General features: G+C 45.4%; 1 long non-coding RNA gene across 1 annotated transcript; it reads right to left on the bottom strand.

Annotated features, from left to right (window-relative positions):
* Positions 1-1,648: 1,648 nt before the first annotated feature.
* Positions 1,649-3,707, bottom strand: LOC136297303 (uncharacterized). The gene is made up of 3 exons (XR_010723130.1): positions 3,484-3,707; positions 2,581-2,701; positions 1,649-1,767 (listed from the first exon to the last, which is right to left on the bottom strand). It is a non-coding gene; the product is annotated as an uncharacterized lncRNA (long non-coding RNA).
* Positions 3,708-11,486: the final 7,779 nt, after the last annotated feature.

Below are 11,486 nucleotides of genomic sequence, written 5' to 3'. Positions count from 1 at the left end.
ACAAATTCCATGGATCAATCCCTATGATTTTCCACTATCACAAATTCAAAATACAGACAAAGTGGTTTTCTCTTCTAAGAGATCGGAAGATCTAAAAGCTGCTCCAAACACCTTTTCTCCCATTCCTGGGATTGGAAATGGACCAATCCCCACTTGGAATTGGACCAAGGAGAGGCTCTGGAGGCCACAGTTTGTCCATGATCAGCTCCTGAGGCTGCCCAAGGAAAATCATCCCCTTTCTTCAGATTTATTTAAATTAAAGAGATTTACGTGTGGTTTGTAATTGAGCCTGAAATCAGGAATTCAGTCTGGAAACAGCCTCTTACGCCTGATTTCATTTTTCACTCTGGAGTCAGGGTCCGTACATCAAACCCCAGAGTGAAAAAATCTGTGCAGACCCTGCCTCCAGAGTTTGAAACTCCAGCAGAAAATATTTCAAGGAAATACTTGGAAACGAGGATTTCTCAGCTAATGGAGCCTATTTTGACCTCCTTTGATCAAGGATAATGACAGAGTATTTGGATAGAGAGTTTTTAGGTGGAAATTGTATTTCTGCTTCTTAAGAGAAAAAAATAAAAAAAACAAATCAAAACAGAACAAAAAACCACAAAACAGGGACTTGGAGGTTCCCACCCTTCTCAGAGGTGGAATTTTTGTGCTTTGCTATTTATTGACTTGCTTTGGTGCTCTCGGATGGAAACATTATCAGACTCATCACCCCGGGACAGATCAAAGACAGCAGCTCAGGCTCCTCCCCGGGGTGAGGATAAAGTGCTGCACTTGACCTGTGCCTGGAATGTGGGATGGGGTCAAAATGCAGGAAAACAATAATAATAATAATAATAATAATAATAATCCTTTCCTTCCACCTCTGCCTGTGGAGGCTCCTGCACTGCTCAAGGCAGGGACTTGTGTTCCTTTCAGACATTTCTGCAGGTAAAACGTGGGAGAAGCTAGATGATCGTTGCTTTTTCCCTCCTTTGCCGAAATTCAGGAAAATCCAGGGAGATAGACACTAAGTACCTTCAATATCCTTTTATATTGCCGCCTCCCAGACTTTTCCTTCCAACCAACAAAATAAGCATCTTTTTCCACCACAATACTCCGGTTTTGTTTTTTCCTTGAAAACTTACACTGCCTTAAAAAAAATAAAATAAAATGGTGCTTAAGCTTGCTTTGCTCCTTGGCACTGGGAGAGGAGTGAAGGGAGCTGTCTGTTCCCAGCTCCAACAGCAGTCTCCGCTGTCTGAGCGATTTTGGGAGTTTTTTCAGCCCACTGCTGCTGCCTGAGCCGGTGAGCAGGGGCGGTGGGGAGCACAGCAGGCAGCTCTGCAGCAGGGCAGACACAATCCCACCTTCCCTCTCACCCTCCTGCAGCCCTGCCTCTGCCTTTTGTGGTGATGGTGAGCTCCAGGGCTCTGTTGCTCCGCACTAAATCACTGCCAGCAGCCCCTAAAATGAGTAATTTGGGCAAGCCGTGCTCCAGCTGGTGTCCTGGAGTGAGGCTGTCTACAGACACCTTTGTGGCTTGCCTCTTCTACTTCCTGAGCATGAGAAGCCCTCATTCCAGCTCCTGAGCTGATTGCAGCTCCTGGGTACCTGCCTGACCTAATTTAGAGCGCTGAGAGCTGCACTGATTCATCTCCTCAGGAAATTTGGGCTCTCCAGGCTTGGCCAGCAGTGGCTGCTTCCTCTGAATGAGCTCTGGCCAAAACAGAAATGGTCCTTTTCTGGAACTGCTGTTGTTGCTCAATTCCCTCAGAGCTCCTGCAAAAGGGAAAAGTGGTCAGTGTTGGCCAGGGTGATGCAGGAATAATAATAACAATAATAATAATAATATTAAATGCACAATACATTTCATTAGAATTAAAGAGATCCTCTAATGAAATGAGGGAAGTTCTCCTACAATATTAAGGGAAAGTGCAGGTATTTTTTTTCTTTTAGAGGAGATTTATGTGCTTTGGTAGCTCTGAAAGGAAAGCCTTAAGAGTGTGTGGAGTTGAAAGGTGGCCTGCAAAATCTGCACCATTTTAGCGCCATCTCAAGTCGCTGCCTCCATCCCCAGGTCCCTGTGATCCCAGTTTTATCAGGAATAAAGGCAGGCAGTGACATTAGAGTTGTCAGGAAATACCACCTGATGCATTTAATCCCAACCCTGGCAAAAAGAAGATAAAAAGCAACAGAGGAACAGGGTGGGAGCAGCACATCCACAGCTACAAACACCCCTGGCAAGCAGCTGCCAGGACCTGACCTGGAACACTCCTCACTTGCTGTTTGTGAACTCATTCTGCTGAATTCTGGCAAACCCTCACCTGCCCCCCTGCAGGTTTGTGTTGCTCAGAGGGATGGATGGCCAAGGGACAACAAATCCACTGGCCAGACCGGGATAATTCGGGGTTAAAAGCAAGAAATATCATTTTTTTGTGTGCTCTGCTGCCCATCCCCTGCTCCAGAGGCTGAGCCATCCCATCCTGCAGGGCACTGCCAGCTGGGGATGGGCAGGCACAGGAGGATTGCTGATACCCTGGGAAGGGAAGCCTGTCCCCAGCCCTTGGAACAGAGCTGATTTATTTGGATTACCTTGATCTTTTAATTACCCTGTGCTTTCCTTCTCGAAGCCACGGGTCCAGTTTATCTGGCTGTGATTCCTGGGTTCTTCTCCTGATTCTTGGCACCTCGGAGCTGCAAGTCTGTGCATCTCCTGAAGGACAAGGAGAGGTGAACTTTGTGTCTCGGCTGCTGCCAGGGCCATTATGGAGAATTTGAGGTGATTCATTACTTAAAGACTTCTGGGCCCATTCCCCAAACCTGGGAGGAATTCTGGGCACTCTGCCTGCTCTACCCGAATTTGTGGTGGTTTCCCAGAATGCAAAATTGAGCACAAGGCACATCAGGCTGTGCTCTGAGAGGATAAGTGAGTTGGAAGGCAAAAGATTGCTTTTCGTCTCCTAATTCCTTTGTCTGATATTTCTTGACAAGGTAACCCAGCGCTGGAAGTAAATTGAATTTACTGCAGCCTCGCACAGGAGTGGAATTGTTTTATTCATGTGCTGTTTGTGGCCTTAAAGAACCTTTTTGCTTTCATGGATTTGTATAAAAATTCCTGGCTGGAATGGTGTCAGAGATGAACAGGATTTACTGCTGCAGCTCTTGTGGTCAGAACTAATTACCAGCTGCATTCTCTCAGATCTTAACTGTGCCTCTCTGTGAAGACATTCAGACAGAAACTTTGTTCATTTGGTTGGCTCGGGGTTCCCATCTTCAAGGTGGAAAATAAAAATTAACCTCCAGAGGAGGAAAAAGCCTTGGAGAAAATGAAATTTGTTTTCCTAGAGAGACATGTTGCTGAAAAACCAGCAGCTCGTGGAACTGTTTGCTTGCAGATAAGGAAATTCTGCTGGTGGCAGTAACAGAGATGGGCTGAGAGGGGCAGGTTTGGAGTAAATAAAAGTGGAATTAACTTGGAGCAGAGCATTTGCTTACCTGAACCATTGGGATGCTGAGTGACTTCGAGGTTTCAGCACATTTCTTGTTGTGAATTGTCACTTTGTTCATTTAAAAGCAGGCTGAACATAAAAAGGTCTTTTTTTTTTTTTTCTTCATTCATAAATGACAGCAGCTCATCAGTCCATTAATGGACATGCCTGGACAAAAACTTCCTGGGATGACCCGTGATGAACTCCAGATTATTTTGTCAGGTATTTATTGGCCATTTGGAATGGTCTATAGGAGAGGAGAGGAATGTTTTAGTGCTCATGTCACACTCAGCACCAGTCAAACACAAGTGGCAAAGTCCAACCTCCTTGGTGTCAAAGCTCCAAGCAGATCTGGGATTTCTGGGATGACTTCTCTGCATTTTGAAGTAACCACGGCATTTTGTTTATCATAACAACACTTTTATCTTTTACCTTTAAAATACTTGTGTGTTCCATCATCAATTTCCAGCTGCATCTGAAGGCTGCATTCCTCCCAGCTCCCAGGGACACCGGGAACAGGGATATTCCTGCCTTGGATGCGATCAGATGTGCTTCGTTTCAAAATACATTTCAAAGCGATGACTCGTGCCGTGGAAAAAAATGCCATTTTCCCTTTATAATCAGTGTTTGCACTTGGGGGGTTCCCTTTTAATCTCATATCCCAAGCAGGAGATCTTTGGAGTTGTGATAATTGGCAATGGCAGCATCAAAGAGAAAATCCATTTAATTTTTTAAATATATATATTTATAGACCATCGGCTTTAGGATGGAAAGTGGCATTTTGCTGAGAAAGAGAGTAATGTTCCTTCAATCAGGCAAAAGCTCTCAGCCTGCACAAAACCTCTGAATCACTTCTAACTCATTTTTTAGGAGAAAATAGATCCTTTGATGAAGGAAGTTCTCCTACAATATTAAGGGAAAGAGCGGGTATTTGTCTTTAGAGGAAATTCATGTGCTTTGAGAAAGTTGAATTTAAGTCAGAAAACATTTGTACCTTCACTGCTTGGTTCAATAAAGGCAAGATTTTCTTCTTTCTTACAAGGAGGGATCTGAGAAATCTCAGAGTCTCTGCTCTGGGTACTTTCATTTCCATTCTTCTTGATTTTAAGCAGGATTTTCCACGAGGGAAAATCTCTGGCTCCATGAATTGCCCGGGATGATGTGGATAGGAAGTTTCTCCTCGATACCAGGAGAATAAATTTTCATGTCTGAATTTCTAGACCGAACTTCAAATGTCTTTTCACCTCTGTATTCACTTAAAAGCACAAACTTCCACTGCAACACCTCCCACTCATCCACAAACCAGCTGAAAGTTACAAATTAAGAGGGAAATGTCAAGACCAAGCTGATCTTTCCTTTAAAGAAAAATCATATGGAAAGGTTTGCTTAAGCCTAAGGTTCCACAGGGATTCTGAAGAAGCTGAGATCTGAATCTCAGCTACAGGACACATCTAAAGGAGATTATCTCAAAGGAAACTGGTGGCATTTTTTGGGTTCTCTTTTGGAGAACCTGTTTGGAACTGGCCAGGTGAAGTTTATAACTATGAGTGACCTCGTTTTGATTTCATATTTGGGCATTTTCTCCAGATATTGGGATGAGGCATCACTGCAGAATGATGCAAAACAAACTGACAAGTGCAAAAGCCACTTATCTTTTATATGAGAAATAAGGAAATATTTCTCTCTTTCTTTCTTTCTTTCTTTCTTTCTTTCTTTCTTTCTTTCTTTCTTTCTTTCTTTCTTTCTTTCTTTCTTTCTCCCTCCCTCCCTCCCTCCCTCCCTCCCTCCCTCCCTCCCTCCCTCCCTCCCTCCCTCCCTTCCTTCCTTCCTTCCTTCCTTCCTTCCTTCCTTCCTTCCTTCCTTCCTTCCTTCCTTCCTTCCTTCCTTCCTTCCTTCCTTCCTTCCTTTCCCCCTTTCCCCCTTCCTTTCCCCCTTTCTTTCCCCCTTTCTTTCCCCCTTTCTTTCTCTCCTCCTTTCTGTTTCTCCCTCTCTTTCTCTCTATTTCTCTCTCTCTTTTTCTCTCTTTCTCTCTTTCCTTTCTTCCTCAGAAACTTGACATTCGAGCCACAGCAATAAACAAAACAAAAAAAAAAAATCAGAGCAAAAGGCACCACAATGCATTGACAGCTCTGGAAAGAAAAAAAAAATCACTTTCTAAGTCTCTAAAGCTTTCACTGTAAATAAAAATAAAAAAAAGGAGCAGAAATTAATGTTTGTGGTCAGTCCCAAGCAAGCACACTCCGTAAGGCAAAGCAATCACATTTTTACCTGAAATCTGTGACAGATAGCTGAGGCACTAATGTTTTTCTCTGTTAATAAGCTGGATGTGGAACAGAGCTCCTTTAGAATATGTACGGTAAAGTGGAAATGCATGCTTTGGTGACTGCTATAAAGCAGGCCAAAGATATGTCAAGTCCAATTAATGTCAATAAGGAACATCTGTATTTAGGCACCCAAGTTACTTAATGCAAACATTTCATAATTATATACTATAGCACACATGGAGCATTATGAGATGTGGTGTCCCAGTGTGAATAATATTCACATTTTTCAGATCAGTCAGCAGTCTTGGTCTGGCTTTGGCTCAGCTTGCAGTCTCCCTGTAAGAGCATTTCTTTATAATATTGAATTAAGTACAATCCACATTTTTTCTCTTATCTGTGAAATCTTGTGGTTGTGGCTTGACTGTTTTTATAAAATGAAAGATCCAAGTGCATGTAAAGCTGGGGGTTTGGGGGCTTCTTTTTTTTTTTTTTTCTTTTTTTTTTATTTCTGAGACATCTGGGTTTTTTCTTCTGTGCCTGAAGTCTGGAAGGAAAGGTTCAAGTGGACGAAGGAGAGCATGAAAGGCTCCATGCCTAAAAGGATTCTTCATCTCCCAGGCAAAAAAAAAAAAAAAACAAAACCAACAAAACAGCAAAGGAGCAGAGCAAGAGCAGGAACCTTTTCCCCCACCTGAATCACTGTGAAACAGCCCCTTAGCTCAGGCAGAGGATGAGAGAGATACCAGCATTTCCAGTCTGGGACTCTCAAAACTTCCTAAATGCTTGTAAATCCCAAACCAGCCGTGCAGCAATGGTTTAAACAAATGGGGCAGACACTGGAACTCGGCTGCCACCCACATGTGGCTCCCTGCACCCCAGGATGGGTTCCTGGAGCTGCCTGAGTCTGCTCAGGTGGGGTTCTGGAGCTGGGACGTTGGGGATTTTAATCCCCAGCTGAGAGGAGCTGCTGAGAAAAGATGGAAAATTCATCTGGTGCCTAATGGGAAACACATCCCAGGCTGCAGAGTGGTCTCCTCGCTGGGAGGGGCTTCTGCCAGGGGTTCCCTGGAGCCCCCCAAGTCCCAGGGGACAGAAAAGGGGGCAGAGGGTGAGGTAGGAGCTGGTCCACATCCCCAAAAACTCCCTTAGACAAGGGGCAGGGAAAAGCTGCTGAAGATGTTGTGTTAAAGCGAAGCTTGCAGATAACTGGGCAGCCTCACCTAATCCAGCAAGAGGAGAAAAAATCCAGCCCACGAAGAAACAGGTGTCAAAATGGGCTCAGAGAAAATGGAATATCAGCCATGGGGTGACAGTTCTGCCCAAGGATCAGCCACCAACCCTCGGGTCTCCTTCACCCAAAAACCCTGGCAGCCCTTCCCAGCCCCAGCTGCCAAGAGCAGCTCTGCTCTGAGCCAAGCTCCCACACTGCTTTTAGCAAACTACCACTGACACCCCACCTATTTCAAGAAACATTCAAGCCTGAATACCCACTTCCCACTCCGGATCTGTTGTGTCTTGCCTGGCTTTTTTTTCTTTTCCCTCTTCCCTTGTGCCTTTGGTATACAATCACTTCAGGGCAGGCTCCACTCATCTCTTTGGCACTTGACCTGCTCTTCCTTGTGTATTTACTGTTCAGAGCTCCTCTGTGAACTTCACTGAGATCATGCCTTGGTCTTCTGTGATTAATTGTGCTCCAATCAATCACCTTGGCTTGTGTTCAGGAGGGAGGAACGCACAATCACGTAAAAATTCAGCCAAGTGTTTTTAAAACATCTAAAAGAGGTCAGGTCCTCACAGGATCAGAAGTTCTGGATATTGGCTTTTTTTACCTTTAACTCCAAGAACCAGTTTAGTCCTGGAAACTTTTCCAGGTTTACACGTGCAAATGAAAACTTTGAGGCAGGGAGAATTATTCATCACTTAGGATTGGAGGAGGGTCTGTGCAGCCCGTGGTGCAGAGCTCAAAGCAAGGCCTTCATTCAAATGCTGCTTCAGTTTCTTGGTATAATTAACGACGGTGGCAAATTTTTGCCAATTGAGAAGAATTCTGCATGATTCAAAGCAGAAATCAAAGGAAGTCTGTGCCGTGAGAGGGGAAGAGGAGAGGGCACTCTCTCAACCTGACTGCACATGGACTGGTGGGGCAATGGAAGACCTAAATACCATCAGGAGGCAGCCAGGAAGAGCTTTTCCAAGTCTTGCCTAAGGAATCTGTTCTAAAATCTTATTAATGACTAATGGGATTTCTGTATCTTCCTCCCACGCACCTCTCTGAACCTACAAATAACAGGATTTGTGTGCCTGCCCTCCTACACACCTCCAATAAAGGCTTTGGGAAGAAAAACAAACTCCAACGTGTGCACGTTCTAATTATAAGCAGGCAGGAGGAGAGCTCCCATCCCAGCTGGCTGAGATCCAGGGATCCCAGCACAGGGATGAAGAGGGTGGAAGTGGGCCTGGAGCCAGAAGAACATGAGAGATTTCTGACAAGTTTGAAAGGGAAGAGTGATGGCAGGAAAGAAACTGCACATCCTTGAGTGCCGGTGAGTGGGAGTGAAGGACAGTGGTGTGGACAGGGAGCTCTGGAGCCCCCGGGTCTGCTGATAGAGATTTCCAGCTTGACCTGGGTGAGATTCACTCCAGGGAAGGTGAAGGGAGGAAAAGGGGTGAGGATGATGCCTGGGGAAGGCTGAGCTGGAACAGAGACTGGACAGAGCTGAGAGAATAAAGTAGAGATTTATTAAAAGGCCTCCAGGATCCACCTTGGGCAGGACAAGAGCCTGGCCAGGGCTGCACCCAAGGTGGACCCAAAATGGTCACAAAATGGACAAATGGTCATAAGGTCTCACACTTTTATAAGTTTTGGTCCATTTGCATATTGGGGTTTAATTGTCCAGTTACAGCTCCAGGCTGTGAGGTCCCATCCTTCTTATTCCTCCCTTCAGCCACCCTTGTTTGTGCTTTTGGGGCTGAAGGTTGTCCTTGGTGTGCAGCAGGAAAAGGATTTGTTTTGTGTTCCTGCTCTGTGCAGAGCTGAGTGACAGTGAATGTGAGCTCAGAACTGCACCCCTGGGCAGCACAGAGTCTGAAAACATGGAAATCAAATCTTAAGGCATCAAGGAGAGCATCCCCCAAAGCCCAGATCCCATGGGATGGTCTGTGCCCAAGCCTGGACAGAGAAGAACCCTTTTCCCTCAGCCATCCCATGTGGGGCTCCATCCAGAGCCAGCATTTGGGGCAGAGTGGGTGCCCCATTCCCACTGATCTCCTCATTAAACATCAGGGCAGAGGCACACGGGCTGCCCTGGGTGTCTCAGCACATCAGGCACAGCTCCACGGGGAGCCAGGACCTGTTTTGCCATCTGATAGCAACGGGGAGGGTGACTGGGAATTCACTGCACTGCTTTGAGATCCTCACTACAAACAAATCACCTGGACCAAAAAAACCCCAACAACAAACAGCCAGAAACCTGCCTCTGTCCAGATTTCTCTGCTCAGATGGAACTTGTCTTGCTCACTTCCTATAAAACTGTTTTCAGCTTTCTACCAATGTGTTTTGTAATATCAGTGTTGTTATTTTTTTTAAATTTTTTTTGGTAGCTATTAAAATATCCAAATAGCTTTTAAAAGTTTCTCTGGGGACTTGCCCTTCCAACTCATTTATCTTAATTTCGAAGATGGAGACAAACTTCTTATTTATGTTTCAAAGATGACATGACATCAAAGGGTTTGAATATTAAATGCCTTAATTACAGATGAAGGCTGATAAAACGAGATCACCTCTGGAGTTTTATTAAACAGGAATTGCAACTACATTCACAGAGATTTAGGACTACACCAGCCTAACCCCAAGTAGCAAAAGATTATTTTTGGAGAGGGAGAATAACATTTTTCTCGCTTGTATAACTCCAGTGTACAACTGCAAATTGCTACCTACAAAACCAACACTCTGAAATTATCCATCACACGCTGACCATGCTGCTTCTCTTGCTGTGCTCTGAGTGGGTTTGTGAGTTAAAGAAGATTTTTTGTCACAACCAGAGTGTCACAGGCAGAATTCAGAGATGTATTTCCCCAGGGGTCCCACTTTTCCTTGGGCAAGTTAAAAACAAGGTTTTATCTGCTTTTCTCTGACCCATCTTTTACCCTCACTCAGTGGCTGCCCTGAGTGCTTTGAGTTTGACAGAATTTTAGCTGCTGGAATTGCAGGGGGACACCAGAGGAAAAGCTGGTGCCAACTCCTAGGACTGCAAACCCTGATTTTCAGTGGAGGGAACACCATGAGGGAACTTATCACAAAACCTCAGGGATTTTCCTTGGTTGTGTGGGAGTCCTTAAATGAGCTGGGGAGTCGCTCCTCACTCAGGACAAAACTTTCTGGCGGGAGAGGACGGAGGGGAATCATGTTTGTGGTGGGGTTTTTGGGTTTTTTAAGCCCCAGATGACAAGCACCCATGAGTAATCAGCAGAGTCTGTCAATATTCACATTACACAATGAATGGATGGAATGGATTCATCATTTGGGGGTTTCGTGTGTCCAGACCTGAGCAAGGTATGAAACCAGCACCTTAAATGAGTCTCCTCAGGGCAGCCAGTCCGGGCGTTTAAGAGGCTTTGATTATGTGCAAATCGCTCTTTTACAGCAAAACTACTTAGAAAAGCTCCCAGAGTAATTTCCACTCAAAATCTAGAGATTTCCAAGGATCCCATCCAAAACACTGCAGGATCAAGCTTTGTACCTGCCCTTCCTGGTGCAAGGTAAGTTATAATTGTACCCCTTTTAACTTAATGAAGCTTTGGCAGGGAGAGCTGTGAGCAGCCTCATTTCCCAGCGAGTTCAGCCTCAGGTCTGTCAGGGGATGGCAGAGAAAATGTCCCACAGCACGTGCACGGCTCACAAGCACAGAAACCCACGACAGCTTGAGCCTTAAAACTGTTGAAGATCACAAAGGACCTTCACAACGATCTCACAAAGGTCTTGGACCTCAAAAAATGAAAGTTTCCCGTTTTCTAATGATTTGGGGTTGTCCCTTTGGCAGCTGGAGCCCCAAGGACTGAGCTCTGAGCTGCTGTGATGGGGTGACCCAGGTAGTGCTGGAGTCCAGGGCAGGGAATGGAGCTGGGGAAGGGTCTGGAGCAGCTGAGGGAGCTGGGAAAGGGGCTGAGCCTGGAGAAAAGGAGGCTCAGGGGGGACCTTGTGGCCCTGCACAACTCCCTGACAGGAGGGGACAGCCAGGTGGGCTAGCTTGACAAGAGGAAACAGCCTCAGGTTGTGCCAGGGGAGGTTCAGATTGGATTTTACCAACAATTCCTTCATGGAAATGGTTGTGAGGCACTGGAATGGGTTCCCCAGGGCAGCGGTGGAGTTGCCATCCCTGCAGGGATCAAAAGCTGGACAGATGTGGCACCCAGGGACAGTTCAGTGGTGGGGTTGGCACTGCTGGGTTAGAGGTTGGACTTGATGATCTCAAGGGTGTTTTTGGGTTTTTTTCAACCTAAATGGTTCCATAATTCTGTGATTCTGGAAAAGGTTCTAAAGCACAGAACCCCAGATTACAGAGGCAGTAATAGATGGCTTGAACAGCCCAAGTGTCATCAGCATTTTAAGATTTCAAAATCCTCATTTTGTTTTCCCCGCTTTTGGCGAAGGTCAGAAGCTGAAGTTTCACTGACCTTTCCTGATGCGAAATTCCTGAGTGTGAAATTCCCTGCTCTGTTTGCATTGTCCCAAAAAAGCCAAACCACT

The sequence above is a fragment of the Chamaea fasciata genome, unplaced genomic scaffold, assembly GCF_029207755.1.
Source record: "Chamaea fasciata isolate MVZ Bird 193981 ecotype frontalis unplaced genomic scaffold, bChaFas1.0.hap1 SCAF_15, whole genome shotgun sequence".
Lineage (NCBI taxonomy): Eukaryota > Metazoa > Chordata > Aves > Passeriformes > Sylviidae > Chamaea > Chamaea fasciata.
This window is presented reverse-complemented; position numbering and strand designations above follow the sequence as displayed.